This window comes from Ammodytes marinus (assembly GCF_949987685.1).
Source record: "Ammodytes marinus genome assembly, chromosome: 17".
In the NCBI taxonomy this organism is placed as follows: domain Eukaryota; kingdom Metazoa; phylum Chordata; class Actinopteri; order Uranoscopiformes; family Ammodytidae; genus Ammodytes; species Ammodytes marinus.
The window spans coordinates 3,456,547-3,477,442 of record NC_137221.1 but is presented as its reverse complement, the minus strand read 5'-3'; the positions used below and the strand labels follow the sequence as shown (position 1 = coordinate 3,477,442).

Here is a 20,896-nt window from a genome sequence, read left to right as displayed (position 1 = left end):
GTAGTGTAACTTGTGTAATGTGTTACATTATTCAGCTGTTGCCGTGATGTCGGCTAACGCTGATGCTAATGATAACTAGCTCTCCGTCGCACAATAGACTGTAGGTTGGTGTTGCAGCCAGCTGTTAGGTGAAGCGCTGTCCCACAGGTAAAAGCCATGGACCTATAAAGCCTGTCCAATATTCACTCTAGTCCAGCTTCTTGAAAAGTTTATAAGGACTTTATTATTTATGTAAAAATTATATTTAATGTTTCACTTGAAGCACAAAAGTAATGGCTTTATTTTCTGTTATAGCCTATAGCCTACCCAACAAATTAGTTTTTTCGTTTTTTTTAAGCACAAAAAACAGTGCAATGTTGTGATTTTTAGCCTTATATCTGATTAAATTGTTAGAATATTATTTGTTCGCAATAATTAGACACTCGTTCTGATGACGAAATGAAAGCCACCTGGCTTGAGAAACACGTTCTCAAAGACTTACTTTGAGTCATTATTTAGGGAGCACACACATATTATGAATGAATTCAAATGAGCCATTTTAATCTAGATTAATCTAGATTAATTCCAAAATTAATCTAGATTAATCTAGATTAAAAAAATTAATCTATGCCCACCTCTAATATGAATACAATTTGCCTAGAGACATTAATTCAAAATAATATGAAATTGCGATTGAAAGACTTCTAATCAATACTGTGATGAAGTGATTGATCCATTGATAAACAGCATCCTCAGAGTGATCCCAGTCCCTGTTGGAGTCAGTCAGAGCATTTCCATAGAGAGCCACTTTGCATCAGCAGCACCATGCTCCAGTGCTCTGGGAGAGTTTATAGTCCTGAGAGTTGAACACTGGATGACTGACAGCTGTCCTTCATGACAACAGAAGCCACAGAAATCCTCCTCATCAGAAACATGACTTTGATCTGCGTCCTCATCTGGACTCTCCTCTGCTGCTGCTTCACAGGTAAAGTCCAGAGAATCAAACTCCTCTGTGAACATCCGTCCCTCTGAAATGAAGCCGACAAAACCATGGAGCTGATTTATGTTTTTGTCTCTGTCTCCTCAGAGTCCAGAGGCCAGGTCACAGTGACTCAGCCTGGAGCAGTGAGCTCTGCTCTGGGAGGCTCCGTCCCCATCACATGTAAAACCAGTCAGGATGTTTATGATGGAGATCGTTTGGCCTGGTACCAACAGAGAGATGGAGAAACTCCTAAACTGCTCATTTATATTGCTAGCACTCGAGTATCAGGGATTCCAGGTCGTTTTACAGGCAGTGGATCAAACTCTGACTTCACTCTGACCATCAGTGGAGTCCAGGCTGAAGATGCAGCAGTTTACTACTGTCAGAGTGGACACTGGATCAACAGTCAGAGTGTGTTCACACAGTGAAAAACCGTCGTACAAAAACCTCCCTCAGTCAGACTGAACTGAAACTAAACTGACTGATGCAGCTGGAAGCTTCTGCAGAGACTGACACACTTCACTGAAGACACACAACTGTTTTTAAGTTTAACACACACTAACGGAACACAGACTCTTTCAAAACCATGTGTTATATATTTCTTTAACCATATCTCCAGGTCAGGACACAAACACCAATTCTTCCTTCAGAAGGTGACGCCTGGATACTATAAGCCCTGATCTATTAGTAGGATGCAAAATGGGAACTCTCAACAAAAGCTGTCAACATTTATAATATAATCTGTTGGAATATATTTAAACGCACCAGAAGGGCCTTGTATGAAACATCACCATAACACATAATTATGAGGTTTAGTTCAAAATGTCTACTAAACACAATCTTAATATTTGTGGTTAAATTTTGACCATATGAGCAAACAAGTTTAGCTTTAAACCACATCAATTAGGTTTAGAGGACTCCTAAAGATACAACAGTATTGGTCAAATAATCAGCTTTATAGCAGACAACTGTGTAATCTGCATAATGACGACATTTTTTTTTACATTTTTCTTCAGCAGCAGAGAAACACTAATATCTGTGAGAAATGTTTGTAAAATTATTTATAAATTCAGGTGAAGGAATCAGTGAGTACTTTACTGCACGTTCTAAAAAGTCCAGGAGAGAAGATTATTCTTACACCTGAGTGAGGGTTGGTTTTCTTTATTATGAGAAAAAAAACTAAGAGGTGGATTAGAGGTTCATCTATCAGTTCATCTGAAATTCTCAACAGATAAAATAGCAATCAGCAACACACAGAGACAGTGTTTTTTTTATATTTAAGGGCCTTTCATACTTTCAAGTTAAGATGACAGAAGACTTTTTTAGTGAGCATGAATCCACAGTCATTAAGCCAAACCTACAGAAAAATGATCAGTGACACATTGCTGATCCATTGATAATGAGTCAGTCAGAGCATTTCCATAGAGAGCCACTTTGCATCAGCAGCACCATGCTCCAGTGCTCTGGGAGAGTTTATAGTCCTGAGAGTTGAACACTGGATGACTGACAGCTGTCCTTCATGACAACAGAAGCCACAGAAATCCTCCTCATCAGAAACATGACTTTGATCTGCGTCCTCATCTGGACTCTCCTCTGCTGCTGCTTCACAGGTAAAGTCCAGAGAATCAAACTCCTCTGTGAACATGCGTCCCTCTGAAATGAAGCCGACAAAACCATGGAGCTGATTTATGTTTCTGTCTCTGTCTCCTCAGAGTCCAGAGGCCAGTACACAGTGACTCAGCCTGGAGCAGTGAGCTCTGCTCTGGGAGGCTCCATCCCCATCACATGTAAAACCAGTCAGGATGTTTATTATAATGGAAACCACTATTTAGCCTGGTACCAACAGAGAGATGGAGAAACTCCTAAACTGCTCATTTATATTGCTAGCACTCGAGCATCAGGGATTCCAGGTCGTTTTACAGGCAGTGGATCAAACTCTGACTTCACTCTGACCATCAGTGGAGTCCAGGCTGAAGATGCAGCAGTTTACTACTGTCAGAGTTTTCACTATCCCAACAGTCAGCATGTGTTCACACAGTGAAAAACCGTAGTACAAAAACCTCCCTCAGTCAGACTGAACTGAAACTGAACTGACTGATGCAGCTGGAAGCTTTTGCAGAGACTGATACACTTCACTGAGGACACACACACGCGCACACACACACACACACACACACACACACACACACACACACACACACACACACAAAACCACATTTCATGAAATACATTAAAGCTAATATAGTAGTTAAACAATTAAATAACTAATTTATACTGAATTTAGTTAATAATTAAATATTAGGATATGTTCCCGTATATGTCATCAATCACAAAAGGTTTAAAGCTAACCTTTTTTGCTCATATGGTCAAATTTTAAACACAAATATTAAGATTGTGTTTAGTAGACATTTTGAACTAAACCTCATAATTATGTATTATTTCATACAAGGCCCTTCTGGTGTGTTTAAATATATTCCAACAGATTATATTATAAATGTTGACAGCTTTTGTTGAGAGTTCCCATTGTTCCTCTTACCCATAGATCAGGGCTTATAGTATCCAGGCGTCACCTTCTGAAGGAAGAATTGCTGTTTGTGTCCTGACCCGGAGATATGGTTATAGAAATATATAACACATGTTTTTGAAAGAGTCTGTGTTCTGTTAGTGTGTGTTAGCTGGTATTTATTATACACTGATAGTCGTCAGGTTAATGCACAAAGTCACAACAGTAACAAGTCCATTTGTTCCAATTTTCTGTGTTTCTAAAACCTGCTCTGGAATAAGATCAATATGTTCATATGTTTTTCGCTTAGCAATATTAAATATTCTTTAGTTTTAAATTTTAAAATCTAAATAACAATGAGATTTTGTTAGGAACAGAAATAGAAGGGTATCGTCTGATACAGTGTGTTAACATAAATATGATTCAAGCAATTATTATTCAAGGAAGTTGGCAGAATAAATAAAATGTCTACTTTGTTTCACTACTTGCAGTGACACTAATAGTCTATTGAACAATAAAGACATGTTCATCTAATCAGATGTGTCCATGCATATTATAAACATGTAGCTGATGTCATATTCTCATAATGACTTACTTATCCAAAAATTACGGAAGAGGATTAGGGCCACACATGAAAAAAAAAAAAAAGTTCTGACTTTATTCTCAGAATTCTGACATTAATCTCAGAATTCTGACATTAATCTCAGAATTCTGACTTTAATCTCAGAATTCTGAGAAAAAAGTCAGAATTCTGACTTTATTCTCAGAATTCTGACTTTAATCTCAGAATTCTGACTTTTTTTTTCATGTATATAAAAAAAGTAAAAAAAAAAAGTCATGATCGTCAAGCAATTTGATGATATGTATCAGATTTGTTTTATTTTTAAAAGCAGTTCAGTAGTCAACAATTTTAATTTAAATGTTAAAGTAATGAATCCTGACTTTTTGGTTACGATTTCTGCTTACAGGAAGGGAAGTAACACATGTCATCATTTATGAGGTTCTGGCTTGAGAAGCGGAATATTTAAGATCTATAAACCAATAAAAACCTCACAATCTTCATCTCAAATGTTGATATTGAACTTTGAAAATCTTTATGTTAGTTTGGAGATTAAAAATGTTTATGCATAAGATCAATATGTGCACATGTTTTTCGCTTAGCAACATTGACTATTATTTAGTTTTAACTTCAAAATTCTAAAAAACAATTTTATTTTATTTGGAACAGAAATAGCAGTGTATTGTCTGCATACAATGTGATAACATAAATCTGATTCAAAGCAAATAATATTTAAATAGGGAAACTGACAGAATAGATACATTGTCTACTATGTTTCACTACTTGCAGTGATGCTTATAGTCAATTGAACAATAAAGATATGTCCATATAATCAGATGTATCCATGCATATTATAAACATGGAGCTGATTTCATATTTTCCTAAATAACTAACTAATCCAAATACACCGAGTTGGTGTCAGGGTAAATTCACTTGGATTTTATATTTTCATTGAACTATTTCACAAATACATAACAATGCTGTCTTACTTTGATGAATTGAGCTGAAGGTGATATTTGTTCAAAAGTATCTAGTTAAAAGCAAGACACTTAACATGTTTGTGATTCATGACATTGAAGGGAACATTTCCTAACGTGGAATGAATTGATGGTTAGAAGTTGTGATGTTCAACTCATTTATTTTTTGATTATTAACTACATTAATTAGTTATTTAATTATTTAACTACAATATTAGCTTCATTGTATTTCATGAAATGTGTTTGTGTCGCAGAGGCGTTGCACCAAATTCTGGGCCCCTTTACAGGAAGTCCTGATGGGCCGTCTGATAGGCGATTTTACAAAACAAACATGTAAAAGCTATGTTTGTCTGTAGTCCAAAACGTATGAGTGACTGGTCCCTCTCTGAGCCAGATAACAACACAATGTTTCGATTGATGAATGACCAAATCATTATGCGTACTTGAACACAACCACTGGTCTAATGACTCTTAATAAACATGGAAGATTTTTTTTAAATGTTAAAATAAAATTCATCAATCTGGTGCACTCTGAGAAGAAAACTAAGGCTAAATCAACTGTTTCCTATGTGAGCTATTTAATACTATTTTCTGGAATCAGGGGCCTATATTGAGCCAGTAAAAAAAATAAAAAATAAAAAATATTTTCTTTGAGTACAGCCCACTTCTGCCTTGGGCCCCCCAAGCCTGTCCGCAGTCCGACGGCCCTGAACGTAACTGAACTGATGCTCATAATTACCGAGTAGAAGTTGAATGCGTCATAATACAATTCAATGCAGCCTCTGAATGGGCGCATACTGGAGCACTGTCCGACAGTAATATGTGTGAAACTCATAGTCACTGTAGTAGAAACGTTCAGTTATAGTTACTGTAGGAACCGTTGCTCTACAATGAACTGGCGACTTGATCAGAGTGTAGCGCGGCCAGATTACAGCTAACGTAGGATCCAGTCTCCGTCAAAGGTAATGTTATGAATGAACAAGTAGTAGGCTGATTGTTTCAGCCGACCTCGGTAGTTTTACTTTGGCATCTGCTCTGCTGCTCATACTCCTGGCCTCCTTCTCAACTCTTTTCGGCAGTGGCGAAGTGGGTAGGAAGTTCGCCTCTGGTGTGCAGGGTCGGAGGTTCGATCCCCCGTCTCCCCGCCACATGTCGAAGTGTCCCTGGGCAAGACACTGAACCCCGAATTGCTCCCGATAGTAAGCTTAGTTAGCTTAGCACCCTAGTGCTAAGCCTACCCTGCATGGTAGCTGCTGCTATCGGTGTATGAATGTGTGTGTGACTGGGTGAATGTGTACAAAAAACAATGTAAAGCGCTTTGAGTCTGTGATAAACGGAGATATAGCGCTATACAAGTCCATTTACCATTTACCATTTTCTGCTGTGCAAACTTGTGCTTTTTAGGGGCATCCTCACCCTGCTGGAGTTTGCTCGTGCTCACTTAATTCCAATGAGGAAGAACGATCCGCGGGGTGGACCAAACCATTTTTTAAGAAGGGGCCAAGGTGGTTATTTAAATGATTAAAATTAGAATATTGTATGACTTGTGTCTTTGTTTTAATTCGGACTCATTCGTATGATTATATATTAGTTCACTGTATGCATAATCATTTTGTCATAGATTCTACTGGGGGCTGTGTGTGGGCCCTAGCGGGCTGTGGGCCCTCATAATCGTCATAACTTTCCCCCCCTTACGACGGCGCTGGTTGTGTGTGTGTGTGTGTGCGTGTGTATGTGTGTGTGTGTGTGTCTTCAGTGAAGTGTATCAGTCTCTGCAGAAGCTTCCAGCTGCAGCTCTCAGTTCAGTTTCAGTTCAGTCTGACTGAGGGATGTTTTTGTACGACGGTTTTTCACTGTCGTACAAAAACTGCTCCAGGGGCGCTGCACTGCGGCTGACCCTGCGCTCTGACCCCCTCCGAAGTGTGGTAACTTGAGAGGGGATATGCGAAAAGACAAATTTCAATGTGCCTCGTGTACAACTGACAAATAAAGATAACTTAACTTAACTTAACTGTGTGAACACCCACTGACTGTTAATGTAATGACGACTCTGACAGTAGTAAACTGCTGCATCTTCAGCCTGGACTCCACTGATGGTCAGAGTGAAGTCAGAGTTTGATCCACTGCCTGTAAAACGACTTGGAATCCCTGATTCTCGAGTGCTAATATACTTAATGAGCAGTTTAGGAGTTTCTTCATCTCTCTGTTGGTACCAGGCTAAAGAGTTAGAGTCATAAATATTCTGACTGGTTTTACATGTGATGGAGACGGAGCCTCCCAGAGCAGAGCTCACTGCTCCAGGCTGAGTCACTGTGACCTGGCCTCTGGACTCTGAGGAGACAGAGACAAAAACATAAATCAGCTCCATGGTTTTGTCGGCTTCATTTCAGAGGGACGGATGTTCACAGAGGAGTTTGATTCTCTGGACTTTACCTGTGAAGCAGCAGCAGAGGAGAGTCCAGATGAGGACGCAGATCAAAGTCATGTTTCTGATGAGGAGGATTTCTGTGGCTTCTGTTGTCATGAAGGACAGCTGTCAGTCATCCAGTGTTCAACTCTCAGGACTATAAACTCTCCCAGAGCACTGGAGCATGGTGCTGCTGATGCAAAGTGGCTCTCTATGGAAATGCGCTGACTGACTCATTATCAATGGATCAGCAATGTGTCACTGATCATTTGTATGTGAGTTTGGCTTCATGACGGTGATTACTCATTAAGAAAGTCTTCTGTCATCTTAACTTTAAAGTATGAAAGGCCTTTAAATATAAATATAAAGAAAACACCATCTCTGTGTGCTGCTGATTGCCATTTTATCTGTTGAGAGTTTCAGATGAACTGATAGATGAACCTCTAATCCACCTCTTAATTTTTATCTCATTGTAAAGAAAACGGACCCTCGCTCAGGTGTAAGAAGAATCTTCTCTCCTGGACTTTTTAGAACGTGCAATAAAGTTCACACTGATTCCCTCAGCTGAACTTATAAATAATTTTTAAAAAATATTTCTCACAGATCTTAGTGTTTTTCGTCTGCCAAATAAAAACATAAAAAATCTCGTCATTATGCAGATAACACAGTTGTCTACTATAAAGCTGCTTATTTGACCAATACTGTTGTATCTTTAAGAGTCCTTTAAAGCTAATTGATGTGATTTATAGCTCAACTTTTTAGCTCATATGGTCAAATCTTAACCACAAATATTAAGATTGTGTTTAGTAGACATTTTGAAGTAAAGCTCACAATTATGTATTATGGTGATGTTTCATACAAGGCCCTTCTTGTGCGTTTAAATATATTCCAACAGATTATATTATAAATGTTGAACACTTTTGTTGAGAGATCCCATTTTGCCTCCTACCCATAGATCAGGGCTTAGAGTATCCAGGCAAGATATTCTGAAGGAAGACTTGCTGTTTGTGTCCTGACCTGGAGATATGGTTATAGAAATATTTAACAAATGGTTTTGAAAGAGTCTGTGTTCTGTTAGTGTGTGTTAAACTTAGAAAAAGTTGTGTGTGTTCAGTGAAGTGTATCAGTCTCTGCAGAAGCTTCCAGCTGCAGCAGTCAGTTCAGTTTCAGTTCAGTCTGACTGAGGGAGGTTTTTGTACGACGGTTTTTCACTGTGTGAACACCCACAGACTGTTGATGTAGTGTCCACTCTGACAGTAGTAAACTGCTGCATCTTCAGCCTGGACTCCACTGATGGTCAGAGTGAAGTCAGAGTTTGATCCACTGCCTGTAAAACGACCTGGTGTCCCTGATACTCGAATGCTAGTTTGCTTTATGAGCAGTTTAGGAGTTTCTCCATCTCTCTGTTGGTACCAAGCTAACCAGTCAGAGTTAGGAATATTCTGACTGGTTTTACATGTGATGGGGACAGAGCCTCCCAGAGCAGAGCTCACTGCTCCAGGCTGAGTCACTGTGACCTGGCCTCTGGACTCTGAGGAGACAGAGACAAAAACATAAATCAGCTCCATGGTTTTGTCGGCTTCATTTCAGAGGGACGGATGTTCACAGAGGAGTTTGATTCTCTGGACTTTACCTGTGAATCAGCAGCAGAGGAGAGTCCAGATGAGGACGCAGATCAAAGTCATGTTTCTGATGAGGAGGATTTCTGTGGCTTCTGTTGTCATGAAGGACAGCTGTCAGTCATCCAGTGTTCAACTCTCAGGACTATAAACTCTCCCAGAGCACTGGAGCATGGTGCTGCTGATGCAAAGTGGCTCTCTATGGAAATGCTCTGACTGACTCCAACAGGGACTGGGATCACTCTGAGGATGCTGTTTATCAATGGATCAATCACTTCATCACAGTATTGATTAGAAGTCTTTCAAATGCAATTTCATATAATTTTGAATTAATGTCTCTAGACATGTTTTACTCATATCTATCCTCTGTTGTATTGACATGAATTACTAAAGATAATTTGTATGAATTCATTTAAAAACTAAAATACTCAGGGGCTCTGGTGGCAGGTAGAAAGAGCGTGTACCATATTGTCTCCGGCCTTCGTTGCAGTGGTCTCAGGTTCAAATCCAACCCATGGACCTTTACTGCAGGTTTCTCTGTCTCCCCATTTCAACTCTTTACTGTCAAATAAAGCTTGAAAATGCCAAAAGAAATAATCTTAGAAGAAAACTAAAATACATTAAATAAAAAACATACATGCTGTAAATCGATTGTTCATTTTTCATTTTATCTTGCAACATTTTCCAAACAGGCTCATGATGTTGAGTTTGTTTGTGTCAGAGTCAGAGAGCCGTGTCTCTACAGTGAGAGGTTTTTGTACGGCGGCTCAATGACTTTGTATCACTGTGGTACACGTTCGGTGGAGGAACCAGACTGGATGTTGGAAGTAAGTTCAATCTTTGATGTATTTCATTCATTTATTCTCAACATTTCCTTTCTCTCACATACATTTTTCTCAAGAAACTCAGACATGTGATTTTACATCTGAAATTGTAGTTCTTTGCAGCAGTCTTAGTGTTAAAACCAAAGTGTAGTTTAGTATTTGAAATTAAATCATGGTTATATTTACAATAACTGCTTGGTGCAGATGAGAAGTGGTGTATTTAGATTTCTAGATGAAAGTTAAAAGTTGAGGAATTGTAGTTTGTCAGACAGAGTCAGAGAGCCGTGTCTCTACAGTGAGAGGTTTTTGTACGGCGGCTCAATGACTTTGTATCACTGTGGTGGACTTTTGGTGGAGGAACCAAACTGGATATTGGAAGTAAGTTTCTGCTTGAGTATTACATATGGTTTCACCAGTTCAAGTTATAATTTGTATGTGTGAATATTTGTGTTAGATATACATTCCCTTTGGACAGATTTAAATCACTTTACATACTCAGTTTTATTGATAATTTCTCCTGTTACCTTGAACTTGAGCTTCACTGAGATTATCTTTCAACTTTTCTATTTGATGTGAAGAACATGAGACACAGCTTGAACCTTAGGGAACAATTCAAGAACAGTAATCAAACCAAAGTTATTTTATGTTGGGTGAATGAAGGCAAAAATATTTGGTATAAAAGCTGCGAAATCAGATCTTCTAAAAAGGCTGAATGTTAGCATTGATCTGATACTCTTTGGCTTTTTAAATGTTTGTGACATTTTAATTGTATTTTATTTGCCAGGTGTTGCTGCATTTTGTTATTTTTGGCTGATTATTTCAGTTAACTGCGGATTAACTTTGAATCTTTGTTGAGTTGTAACAGTAAATGTGTTTAAATTGACCAGGAAAAAGATAGACGAGTGAAAATATACAAACTGTACTTTATAATTTTCTTCAAATGGAAAAAATATTTAAAATGTGATTGTTTTATTTCCAATATAGTTTGATATATTTGAGGTTGTTCTGTATGATGATTGTCTCTGTGCTGATGTGCATGAGTGGTTTCTTAAAGGGAAGTGAAACAATGTGTGAGTGAGTGACTGGTGAAGCAGAACAACCATCTGACAGAACTCCTTAAATGAGACACTCAACTCTCACACAGTAAAGGTGTCAAAGTGTGTGGTGTTTGATTGACAGCTGTGTGGTCCATGTCCTCTAAACTGATTGGTGTCTCCTAGGTGATGTCCGTCCCACCCTGACGGTGCTGCCCCCCTCCAGTGAGGAGCTGCAGCAGGGGAAGGCCACGCTCATGTGCCTGGCCAACAAGGGCTTCCCCTCAGGCTGGAGTCTGGCCTGGAAGGTGGACGGCAGCAGCAGCATCAGCTGGGAAGAGAGCAGGAGCCCCGTGCTGCTGGAGAAGGACGGCCTCTACAGCTGGAGCAGCACCCTGAGGCTCCCTGCAGACCAGTGGAGGAAGGTGGGCTCTGTGACCTGTGAGGCCACCCAGGGCTCCCAGACTCCGCTCTCAGAGACACTGAGGAGAGACCAGTGTCCCCAGTCCTGAGCTGACTCACTGGGACTCTGCTGCTGGTTTTACTCTGATACTGCTCTCTGTCTGCTCTCAGCAACAACGTTTCTCACTTTCTGTCATCAGACCAATTCAACATTGTAGAATCTCAAATGTTAATGTTTCGATTGCTATACTCATTATTTTGCTGTTAACGTTTAAGGACAATAAAATATATTAAATTAAGACTTGTTTGTATATTTTTCTTTAAAAAACAGATGCTTTCTCCCTCAGTTTAGAGCTACAAGATTGTATCCCATGTTGCAGTACGATTTCACACCTCTGGTTCTAGTTATACTGTTACATTTCCCAGTTACATCATGATTTGTCTCTTATCCACAAACTCTTTGAGTGTCACCTGACAGGGTCTCCCTCTTAACAGTGGTATTCTTAAGCAGGTAATAATGATGCTGAATGTAAGGGGTCATTTACATAAAATTGTTTGAAAATGTACTTAACCAAAAAACTAAGTGACTAAATTAAGTTTTAAGAATTAGAAACACATTTCAGAGTATCGTCAACATACAGTGATATCACATTTTATTTCAGATTTTTTAACATGATTTATGTTTCAATACTTACATGACGAGATTAAATGTTTCTCAGTCATGCAATATAATCATTATTATTTAACATCCATTATTATCTAATCACCATTGTTACGTTCGTGTACAAATTAGTGTGAATTGAATTTAATGGAATTACTGCTCAACACTGCCCCTTAATGTTGTGTTAGAACAGATAACAGTAAGACAAAAGTTTCAATACCTGTTGATACTGATGTGGTATTAAATATTTTAGATAATCTGATGTTTCCTAATCCACAACGTTATTCATTCCTTATGATATTATCAATAAAAACTATTAAGTTATAGTTTTCCCCGTCTCTGTTTTGGGTCAATGCTTCAGTTATCATTTTGATGTTCTTTAAGTGACTGAACTATCAAACAAGTTTTCATGTAAATATTTGCGACTGATGTCATATTCAACTTGAAGAGAAGTCACAAATTCCCAAACAGTTTTTTGTCATTTTACGTCAAAATTAGGCCACCAAAAAAAACGTGTACATCAGCTGTTGATTTTTTGCAACAAGTGAGAGGATTTTCTGCTTTATCTAAGTGTTCTACTTGGACAGAACTCAAATGTCATAACCTGTCGAGTATCTCTAGGGCTAATGTAGTTTGTGTGTGTGTGTGTGTGTGTGTGTATGTGTGTGTGTGTTCAGTGAAGTGTATCAGTCTCTGCAGAAGCTTCCAGCTGCAGCTCTCAGGTCAGTTTCAGTTCAGTTTGACGGAGGGAGGTTTTTGTACGACGGTTTTTCACTGTGTGAACACATACTGACTGTTGGGAATGTGTAAACTCTGACAGTAGTAAACTGCTGCATCTTCAGCCTGGACTCCACTGATGGTCAGAGTGAAGTCAGAGTTTGATCCACTGCCTGTAAAACGACCTGGAATCCCTGATGCTCGTGTGCTAGCATAATAAATGAGCAGTTTAGGAGTTTCTCCATCTCTCTGTTGGTACCAGGCTAAACAGTGGTTTCCATTATAATAAACATCCTGACTGGTTTTACATGTGATGGAGACAGAGCCTCCCAGTACAGAGCTCACTGCTCCAGGCTGAGTCACTGTGTACTGGCCTCTGGACTCTGAGGAGACAGAGACAAAAACATAAATCAGCTCCATGGTTTTCTCGGCTTCATTTCAGAGGGACGGATGTTCACAGAGGAGTTTGATTCTCTGGACTTTACCTGTGAAGCAGCAGCAGAGGAGAGTCCAGATGAGGACGCAGATCAAAGTCATGTTTCTGATGAGGAGGATTTCTGTGGCTTCTGTTGTCATGAAGGACAGCTGTCAGTCATCCAGTGTTCAACTCTCAGGACTATAAACTCTCCCAGAGCACTGGAGCATGGTGCTGCTGATGCAAAGTGGCTCTCTATGGAAATGCTCTGACTGACTCCAACAGGGACTGGGATCACTCTGAGGATGCTGTTTATCAATGGATCAATCACTTCATCATAGTGTTGATTAGAAGTCTTTCAATTGCAATTTCATATTATTTTGAATTAATGTCTCTGCAAACATTTTATTCATATATTTCTTCTGTTGTATTGACATGAATTACTAAAGATAATTTGTATAAATTCAATTAAAAACTAAAATACTGAGGGCGCTCAGGTGGCAGGTGGATAGAGCGTGTACCATATTGGCTCCGGCCTTCGTTGCAGTGGTCTCAGGTTCAAATCCAACCCATGGAGCTTTACTGCAGGTCATCCCCCCTCTCTCTCTCTCCGTCTCCCCATTTCAACTCTTTACTGTCAAATAAAGCTTGAAAATGCCAAAATAAATAATCTTAGAAGAAAACTGAAATACATTAAATAAAAAACATACATTCTGTAAATCTACTGTTCAGTTTTAATTTTTATCTTGCAACATTTTCCAAACAGGCTCATGATGTTGAGTTTGTTTGTGTCAGAGTCAGAGAGCCGTGTCTCTACAGTGAGAGGTTTTTGTACGGCGGCTCAATGACTTTGTATCACTGTGGTACACGTTCGGTGGAGGAACCAGACTGGATGTTGGAAGTAAGTTCAATCTTTGGTGTATTTCATTCATTTATTCTCAACATTTCCTTTCTTTCACATACATTTTTCTCCAGAAACTTAGACATGTGATTTTACATCTGAAATTGTAGTTCTTTGCAGCAGTTTTAGTGTAAAAAACAAAGTGCAGTTTAGTATTTGAAATTAAATCATGGTTATATATACAATAACTGCTTGGTGCAGATGAGAAGTGGTGTATTTAGATTTCTAGATGACAGTTAAAAGTTGAGGAATTGTAGTTTGTCAGACAGAGTCAGAGAGCCGTGTCTCTACAGTGAGAGGTTTTTGTACGGCGGCTCAATGACTTTGTATCACTGTGGTGGACTTTTGGTGGAGGAACCAAACTGGATATTGGAAGTAAGTTTCTGCTTGAGTATTACATATGGTTTCACCAGTTGAAGTTATAATTTGTATGTGTGAATATTTGTATTAGATGTACGTTCCCTTTGGACTGATTTAAATCACTTTACAGACTCAGTTTTATTGATAATTTCTCCTCTGTTACCTTGAACTTGAGCTTCACTGAACTTCTCTTTCAACGTTTCTATTTAATGTCAGAAATGTGAACAGCTTGAATTGTAGGAAACATTCAATAACAACACTCGTACTCGTAGTTATTTTCAGTCGTGTGAATAAAGGCAAGAAGATTTGATATAAAACCTGCAAAATCTCAGATCTTCTTAAAAAGCGCTAATAGTCTATTGACCTCAGTTTGGAATAGTGTAGACATTTCCCTGATGTTTTTGATGCAGTTTAACTTTGCTCCTCAGTTATTTTGGGCTTGTAATGTACTCTAACTGCAGATCTCATTAACTTTGAACCGTTGGAGAGCTTTTACAATACATGCATTTAAATGTAACAGGACTTTGAACAAAAAAATAGACGAGGGAAAATATACCAACTCTACTTTATAATTGTCTTCAAATGGAAAAAAATATTTAAATGTGATTGTTTTATTTCCAGTATAGTTTGATATATTTGAGGTTGTTCTGTATGATGATTGTCTCTGTGCTGATGTGCATGAGAGGTTTCTTAAAGGGAAGTGAAACAATGTGTGAGTGAGTGACTGATGAAGCAGAACAACCATCTGACAGAAACTCCTTAATGAGACACTCGACTCTCACACAGTAAAGGTGTCAAAGTGTGTGTGGTCCCTGTCGTCTAAGCTGATTGGTGTCTCCTAGGTGATGTCCGTCCCACCCTGACGGTGCTGCCCCCCTCCAGTGAGGAGCTGCAGCAGGGGAAGGCCACGCTCATGTGCCTGGCCAACAAGGGCTTCCCCTCAGGCTGGAGTCTGGCCTGGAAGGTGGACGGCAGCAGCAGCATCAGCTGGGAGGAGAGCAGGAGCCCCGTGCTGCTGGAGAAGGACGGCCTCTACAGCTGGAGCAGCACCCTGAGGCTCCCTGCAGACCAGTGGAGGAAGGTGGGCTCTGTGACCTGTGAGGCCACCCAGGGCTCCCAGACTCCGCTCTCAGAGACACTGAGGAGAGACCAGTGTCCCCAATCCTGAGCTGACTCACTGGGACTCTGCTGCTGGTTTTACTCTGATACTGCTCTCTGTCTGCTCTCAGAATCTCTCTGGCTCTTTCTTTTTATCATGTGTCATCATTAACGTCTTCTTCCTTTTATTGATTGTTTTAAAATCTGAAAACAATAAAGATTTAATCGTGTCTAAAATGAACATGACATCCATTCTTTGGTATTTATTATACACTGATAATCGTCAGGTTAATGCACAAAGTCACAACAGTAACAAGTCCATTTGTTCCAATTTTCTGTTTTTCCAAAATCTGTTCTGGAATAAGATCAATTTGTTTCACTTCTTTCAGTGATACTAATAGTCTATTAAACAATAAAGATATTCTCATCTAAGCAGATGTGTCCATCCATATTATAAACATGGAGCTGATGTCATATTTCCCTAAATAACAAACTAATCCAAAGACACTGTATTTGTTGTCAAGATAAACTCAGCTGGATTTTATATTTTCATTGAACTATTTCACAAATAAATAACAATGCTGTCTTACTTTGATGAATTGAGCTGAAGGTGATATTTGTTCAAAAGTATCTAGTTAAAAACAAGACCCTTAACATGTTTATGATTCATGACATTGAAGGGAACATTTCCTAACGTGGAATGAATTGATGGTTAGAAGTTGTGATGTTCAACTCATTTATTTTTTGATTATTAACTACATTAATTAGTTATTTAATTACTTAACTACAATATCGGCTTCATTATATTTCATGAAATGTGTTTGTGTCGCAGGGGCGTTGCACCAAATTCTGCGCCCCTATTCAGGAACTCCTGATGGGCCCTCTGATAGGCGATTTTACAAAACAAACATGTAAAAGCTATGTTTGTCTGTAGTCCAAAACGTATGAGTGACTGGTCCCTCTCTGAGCCAGATAACAACACAATGTTTCTATTGATGAATGACCAAATCATTACGCGTACTTGAACACAACCACTGGTCTAATGACTCTTAATAAACATGGAAGATTTTTCTTAAAGAGGACCTATGATGCTTTTTGACTTTTATGACCTATAAACGTTGTTATGATGATTCATAGTCATGCTTAACCATACTAAATTATCAAATAATGACTTACATGCATTTCGACATATTCCCTGCTGACCGTCTGGGGTGTCTGTGCAGAGCACTAAACACTATTCTAGCCAGTCGTCTTCAAAGCGGTCTACCCTTTCATAATTTGTGACGTCGTATAAAACTTTGTGAAGTCACCACGCGGATGTTTCCATGTATGGTAATGCTGTCACTTCCCTGTTCGCGTCTGCCTCGCGTCTGCCTCGCGTCTGCCTCGCGCCCTTATAGGTCCATGCTCGCGCTTCCCGCCACTGAAAGTGTTCCGGAAGGAAGGTAACCAATCACAACGGAGTGGGGTTTGCAGGAGGGGGGAGGGTAGTGGAGATGGCCGAAGCACAGGCGGAGGGAGCCGAAGCACACACACTCAAGTGTTGACAGGACGTGCTGGATCGCCAAAATAAGAGAAAGAGCTTCCCGAAAATCTACATAGTCTTTTGTGATGTGATTCGTGTCAGGTTGCTCTATAGCAGTGTAAAACAAGAAATTAAGAACAGAAAAGTAGTATAATAGGTCCTCTTTAAATGTTAAAATAAAATTCATCAATCTGGTGCACTTTGAGAAGAAAACTAATGCTAAATCAACTGTTTCCTATGTGAGTTATTTAATACTATTTTCTGGAATCAGGGGCCTATATTGAGCCAGTAAAAAAAATAAAAAATATTTTCTTTGAGTGCAGCCCACTTCTGCCTTGGCCCCCCAAGCCTGTCCGCAGTCCGACGGCCCTGAACGTAACTGAACTGATGCTCATAATTACCGAGTAGAAGTTGAATGCGTCATAATACAATTCAATGCAGCCTCTGAATGGGCGCATAGGCTACTGGAGCACTGTCCGACAGTAATATGTGTGAAACTCATAGTCACTGTAGTAGAAACGTTCAGTTATAGTTACTGTAGGAACCGTTGCTCTACAATGAACTGGCGACTTGATCAGAGTGTAGCGCGGCCAGATTACAGCTAACGTAGGATCCAGTCTCCGTCAAAGGTAATGTTATGAATGAACAAGTAGTAGGCTGATTGTTTCAGCCGACCTCGGTAGTTTTACTTTGGCATCTGCTCTGCTGCTCATACTCCTGGCCTCCTTCTCAACTCTTTTCTGCTGTGCAAACTTGTGCTTTTTAGGGGCATCCTCACCCTGCTGGAGTTTGCTCGTGCTCACTTAATTCCAATGAGGAAGAACGATCCGCGGGGTGGACCAAACCATTTTTTAAGAAGGGGCCAAGGGGATTATTGAAATGATTAAAATTTGAATATTGTACGACTTGTGGCTTTGTTTTAATTCGGACTCATTCGTATGATTATATATTAGTTCACTGTATGCACAATCATTTTGTCATAGATTCTACTGGGGGCTGTGTGTGGGCCCTAGCGGGCTGTGGGCCCTCATAATCGTCATAACTTTCCCCCCCTATACGACGGCGCTGGTTGTGTGTGTGTGTGTGTGTGTGTGTCTGTGCGCGTGTGTATGTGTGTGTGTGTGTGTGTGTGTGTGTGTGTGTGTGTGTGTGTCTTCAGTGAAGTGTATCAGTCTCTGCAGAAGCTTCCAGCTGCAGCTGTCAGTTCAGTTTCAGTTCAGTCTGACTGAGGGAGGTTTTTGTACGACGGTTTTTCACTGTGTGAACACATACTGACTGTTGGGAGTGTGTAAACTCTGACAGTAGTAAACTGCTGCATCTTCAGCCTGGACTCCACTGATGGTCAGAGTGAAGTCAGAGTTTGATCCACTGCCTGTAAAACGATCTGGAATCCCTGATTCTCGAGTGCTAGTATAATAAATGAGCAGTTTAGGAGTTTCTCCATATCTCTGTTGGTACCAGGCTAAATAGTTACTTTCAATATTCTGACTGGTTTTACATGTGATGGGGACGGAGCCTCCCAGAGCAGAGCTCACTGCTCCAGGCTGAGTCACTGTGACCTGGCCTCTGGACTCTGAGGAGACAGAGACAAAAACATAAATCAGCTCCATGGTTTTGTCGGCTTCATTTCAGAGGGACGGATGTTCACAGAGGAGTTTGATTCTCTGGACTTTACCTGTGAAGCAGCAGCAGAGGAGAGTCCAGATGAGGACGCAGATCAAAGTCATGTTTCTGATGAGGAGGATTTCTGTGGCTTCTGTTGTCATGAAGGACAGCTGTCAGTCATCCAGTGTTCAACTCTCAGGACTATAAACTCTCCCAGAGCACTGGAGCATGGTGCTGCTGATGCAAAGTGGCTCTCTATGGAAATGCTCTGACTGACTCCAACAGGGACTGGGATCACTCTGAGGATGCTGTTTATCAATGGATCAATCACTTCATCACAGTATTGATTAGAAGTCTTTCAATTGCAATTTTATATTATTTTGAATTAATTTCTCTAAACACATTTTATTCATATCTATCCTCTGTTGTATTGACATGAATTACTAAAGATAATTTGTATAAATTCAATTAAAAACTAAAATACATTAAATAAATAACATGCATTCTGTAAATCGATTGTTAATTTTTCATTTTCATCTTGCAACATTTTCCAAACAAGCTCATGATGTTGAGTTTGTTTGTGTCAGAGTCAGAGAGCCGTGTCTCTACAGTGAGAGGTTTTTGTACGGCGGCTCAATGACTTTGTATCACTGTGGTGGACGTTCGGTGGAGGAACCAGACTGGAGGTTAACTGTAAGTACATTTCACTCTTCCAATAACTGATATTTCATGTGTATTCTCTTTAAATTTCATTGATGTAGATATTACTACTATATTTTGTCTGAAATGTTATATTTTATATATTTGTAGACATTTTTGAAGGCTTCACAGTGTCGTTAACCAGACTAAAATCTACTGCAATGAATGATTATATCCATTGTTTATTATGGAAAATTATCCTGCATTATTCTTAATGAAGAAAATGTGTAAAGGCGTACGTTTTAATATTTTGTGTATAAAATGATTTTCTGCTCAGGGTTTAATGTTCATAATGATCAATGTTTCTACCAGACTTATGATCGTCAAGCAATTTGATGATATTAATTAGATTTGTTTTAATTTTAAAAGCAGTTCAGTAGTCAACAATTTTCGTTGAATGTTAAAGTAATGAATCCTGACTTTTTGGTGATGATTTCTGCTCACAAGAAGGGAAGTAACACATGTCATTATTTATGAGGTTCTGACTTGAGACGTGGAATATTTAAGATCTATCAACCAATAAAAACCTCACAATCTTCATCTCAAATGTTGATGTTGAACTAGAAAAGTCTCTATGTTAAGTTTGGAGATTAAAAATGTTTAAGCACAGCTAAAGTGCACCCCGTTTAACGTTTTATCTTTAGTACCGAGACATGTCTGTTGCCATGGTTCAGCAGTGATGCCTGTCTGTTGCCATGGGTACTGAGCTCAGAGAAGGAAGTGAAACTTTAAAACCAGCTTCACCCACTCAATAAGTAGAAACCTCCTCTGATATAACATGTTGCATGGAGTTTAGTTTACTTCATATGAACTTTATTAATCTCTCTCTCTCTGCAGTGGGTCAAGTCCCCCCCACCCTGACGGTGCTGCCCCCCTCCAGTGAGGAGCTGCAGCAGGGGAAGGCCACGCTCATGTGCCTGGCCAACAAGGGCTTCCCCTCAGGCTGGAGTCTGGCCTGGAAGGTGGACGGCAGCAGCAGCATCAGCTGGGAGGAGAGCAGGAGCCCCGGGCTGCTGGAGAAGGACGGCCTTTACAGCTGGAGCAGCACCCTGAGGCTCCCTGCAGACCAGTGGAGGAAGGTGGGCTCTGTGACCTGTGAGGCCACCCAGGGCTCCCAGACTCCGCTCTCAGAGACACTGAAGAGAGACCAGTGTCCCCAGTCCTGAGCTGACCCACTGGGACTATGCTGCTGGTTTTACTCTGATACTGCTCTTTGTCTGCTCTCAGCAACAACATTTATCACTTTCTGTCATCAGACCAATTTAACATTGTAAAATCTCAAATGTTAATGTTTCGATTGCTATACTCATTATTTTGCTGTTAACGTTTAAAGACAATAAACTATATTAAATAAAGACATGTTTGGATATTTTTCTATAAACAACAGATGCTTTCTCCCTCAGTTTAGAGCTACAAGATTCTATCCCATGTTGCAGTACGATTTCACACCTCTGGTTCTAGTTATACTATTACATTTCCCAGTTACATCATGATTTGTCTCTTATCCACAAACTCTTTGAGTGTCACCTGACAGGGTCTCCCTCTTAACAGTATTCTTAAGCAGGTAATAATGATGTGTGAATGCTGAATGTAAGGGGTCATTTACATAAAATAGTTTGAAAATGTACT

At 39.6% G+C, this 20,896-nt stretch overlaps 7 gene segments (V, D, J or C); 3 read left to right on the top strand and 4 right to left on the bottom strand.

Moving 5' to 3' along the window:
* Window positions 1-912: 912 nt before the first annotated feature.
* On the top strand, window positions 913-1,389 carry LOC307264103 (Ig kappa chain V region 2717-like). The segment is given in 2 exons: window positions 913-964; window positions 1,067-1,389.
* A 1,130-nt stretch (window positions 1,390-2,519) lies between these two features.
* LOC307264102 (Ig kappa chain V region 3547-like) lies at window positions 2,520-3,002 on the top strand. The segment is given in 2 exons: window positions 2,520-2,571; window positions 2,674-3,002.
* Window positions 3,003-7,002: 4,000 nt separating this feature from the next.
* Window positions 7,003-7,485, bottom strand: LOC307264101 (Ig kappa chain V region 2717-like). The segment is given in 2 exons: window positions 7,434-7,485; window positions 7,003-7,331 (listed from the first exon to the last, which is right to left on the bottom strand).
* Window positions 7,486-8,615: 1,130 nt separating this feature from the next.
* Window positions 8,616-8,975, bottom strand: LOC307264100 (Ig kappa chain V region 3374-like). The segment is given in 1 exon: window positions 8,616-8,975.
* A 3,743-nt stretch (window positions 8,976-12,718) lies between these two features.
* LOC307264099 (Ig kappa chain V region 3547-like) lies at window positions 12,719-13,084 on the bottom strand. The segment is given in 1 exon: window positions 12,719-13,084.
* A 5,132-nt stretch (window positions 13,085-18,216) lies between these two features.
* LOC307264098 (Ig kappa chain V region K16-167-like) lies at window positions 18,217-18,690 on the bottom strand. The segment is given in 2 exons: window positions 18,639-18,690; window positions 18,217-18,536 (listed from the first exon to the last, which is right to left on the bottom strand).
* A 539-nt stretch (window positions 18,691-19,229) lies between these two features.
* Window positions 19,230-20,480, top strand: LOC307263983 (Ig kappa-b4 chain C region-like). The segment is given in 2 exons: window positions 19,230-19,261; window positions 20,105-20,480.
* Window positions 20,481-20,896: the final 416 nt, after the last annotated feature.